This window comes from Pteropus alecto, unplaced genomic scaffold (genome assembly GCF_000325575.1).
Source record: "Pteropus alecto unplaced genomic scaffold, ASM32557v1 scaffold50, whole genome shotgun sequence".
Taxonomy (NCBI): domain Eukaryota; kingdom Metazoa; phylum Chordata; class Mammalia; order Chiroptera; family Pteropodidae; genus Pteropus; species Pteropus alecto.
The window spans coordinates 9956487-9959444 of NW_006431918.1; the positions used below are offsets into that span (position 1 = coordinate 9956487).

General features: G+C 40.1%; 1 protein-coding gene across 2 annotated transcripts in view; it reads right to left on the reverse strand.

Annotated features, from left to right (window-relative positions):
• Positions 1–2958, reverse strand: part of ARHGAP10 (Rho GTPase activating protein 10) — a 242147-nt gene that overhangs the window by 238255 nt on the left and 934 nt on the right. The window lies entirely within an intron of this gene.

A 2958-nucleotide genomic window follows, 5' to 3' on the forward strand; every position in this document is an offset into this window, starting at 1 on the left:
TCTCTCTCTCTCTCTCTCACACACACACACACACACACACACACACACAGCTAAACAATCTAAGTTTACTAAAGAACATTTCATAGAGCACGGTATATATAGAAGATTAAGATCATCGGCTGAAGTGTCTGTGTCCATATTCTAACTGTAAAGACTATTTGTTTTAAAAATATGTATTTCCCTCTAGCATAGAATATATTCTCTAAATAACGCCTAACGTAATATTTATGAGAAGCATATATGGCTTATTGCTGTTTGACAAATATGCTACACATTTCTACAAATCCTTAGCATTTGAAACTACAGACATCACATGAAAAGCTTACAAAAGTTTAAACTGTATTGAAAAAGGACACTGGTTATTCTAAGAAAGGAAAGGAGTAAAAAAAAAAAAAGAAAAAGGACTAAAAAAGGCATTTAAACAAAGACTCCACTGAATTGAGTGAATGATCTCCCATCTAACACATACGTCAACGATCCTAGACTCTTGTCTCTAGAGTTCTTTCCTACCCCCACTGCTATCTCCACTCTACACATAGATGTTTCAACCATCTCTTTCCCATTATGTCTGGCTTCTGCTGAAAAACCTTCAGCGATTCTCCACAGGATAAAGTCCTCATTCCCAACCGTGCTTTTATGGTCCTCCATAATCTGAAACTGACCTTCCTGTTCATCCCATTCTACCCCCTGAAATGAAATATCCATTCCAGCCAAACTGGTCTCCTCATCGTCCTCAAACATTGTGGTGTTCTTATTTCTTCTGAGCCATTCAATTTGACATGGATCTATTCCTTACTTAAAACACGAATGAATTCCCAAACTTCCCGCAAACCTTCTCCATTAAAACCTACAACCAACTCTTGTTCATGGCAAAGTAAGAATTCTCACTTGTCACTGAACTGTTAACCTTGTAACACTCGTGTCTGTGTATCCTCTGTATCTTCAAGAATTCAACACAATGCAGAGGTATGTTCCCTAGATTGAACTTTATTCAACTTGACAACAATAAACTCAAAGATAAGTGCCTCTACCTTATCACCTCTTTTAAATCTCAATACCAATATTAAACAAATTATAGATGCTAAGTATTTTCTGACTGAACTTGGCAGTGAGTCTTCAGGTCCTACAGAACTGCCTCCAACTTTTAAGTATTTATGGAAGATTCAAAGCATCAAGACATCAAAATTGCATAAGTCCAACTAGTATTTAGCTCATGCAGGAGGCATCTTACAGGGCAATTAAAAATATGTCTATACTCAAACACAATTCTGAAAATACACAAAATGCCAGTTTTGCAAAACAATGTAAAGCACCTGAAAATGTTAGCAGTCTGTCCCAGCTGAGTGTTATTCTTGCCGCAGCTCCTCCCTCCACCTCATGTCCTTCCTGGATTTGACTTTCAGATGTAACAAAAAGGCTCAACGTTAGGCAAACCACTGACCTAGACTGCAATTTCAAATGACCTAATCAAGCTATTGCCAAGCACTACAGAATCTTACTAATGCCTTAGAAGTAGGACAAGAGAAAATGGACACAAAAGAAATAAGTGACCTGCCCAATTGTCATGTAGCCAGGCCTTAACAGTGAAGGCAAATTAAACTCAAACGTCTTAACTTAAATACAGCGCTCTTAATCTTTGATAGGAACTAGACGTAAACTTTATGGAGCAAGCTGAACAAAGTCAGTGTCTTTGTAACTTATCAAAAGCATGTAAACTAAAGCTGTGTTATTGTCGTCTTCTGGGGAGAAGTTTAATTAAACATAATAAAAAAAAAAGACACTTTCTGGTTGCTCTTTTAAGCATGATTATAAATTATATTTCTTATGGTAAAGGACAAGAATCAAAAGGAATAAGATACCAATTTATAAATTCAAGATAGTCTACATTTTGGAGAGGAAGGCTGACAGCTGACCCCCCAGATGCTCTAGCTGCTGCTGGAACACCAGGCATGTGTCCTGTTTGGCAGAAGAGCTAATATTCAGTCACGTAAATAGCTTTCTACCAGTGGCCAAACTGGCTTTGCCATCTGTCTCACTCCACACCAAAGCCTCTCTCCTCAGCTACCTAGCTCCAGAGGGAGCTGCTATGGCCAGTAAGAGAGGATAACCCCCCACTCCCCAGCCAGTGATACTGGTTAACACCAAGCTACAGAAGGAAAGAGTCCTCTCCTTCAAGATCACTACACACATACCCACATGCCTTGCTCTTCTCACATCTTCCTTTCCATTCTCACTCCTACATATTTACAGCCCATCCCTGCTTCCCACCCAACACATACCCAATGCCAACGCACTGGAGAGATACTGACAAAATAAGCCCAGTAGTCGCATGTCCCAAACAATAATTCCTAATCCTCTTTTTTTGTAACACCAAAGAGGTCTTAGAGCCAAAAGGAATCTTGGACATCATCCAGAGAAGGTGAGTGACATGCTTCCAAAATTACAAGATGGCTCACTAAATTCTTCTCATCAAAACTTATTTCAACTCATCCACTAAGTGAATATTTACTGTTCCAGGCACTGTGCTGGGTACTTGGGACAGTTTGTCCAGAGAGTTTAATGTTTCTTAATGCAAAGTGCAGGGGGTGGGGGGTGGGGGTGACCTAGAGTATTTTTTCCAGAGGTGATGTCTACAAACAAGTGTACAAGGACAAACTCACAAAGCTAGGAATTACTGAACTGATAAACTAGGGAAAAGATAAAGACGCTAACAACACACACTTGGGAAGCTGGATACTGTCCCATCCCCTGTCTGCTGTATGGGGAGGTTTTTTTTAAGAGGGAACATGGGGCACTACAGGCATCTTCAAAATAGGCTATGGGTTACAGGTGTGGTCACAGCTTCTCAGTGGAGCTAATGCTTCCCCATTAACACCAACTCAAGTGTTCCGGAGCGAATTTTGTCCACCTCCCTCCTAGATTCTACTCAGATACCTACCTACCTACCCACCCACCTAG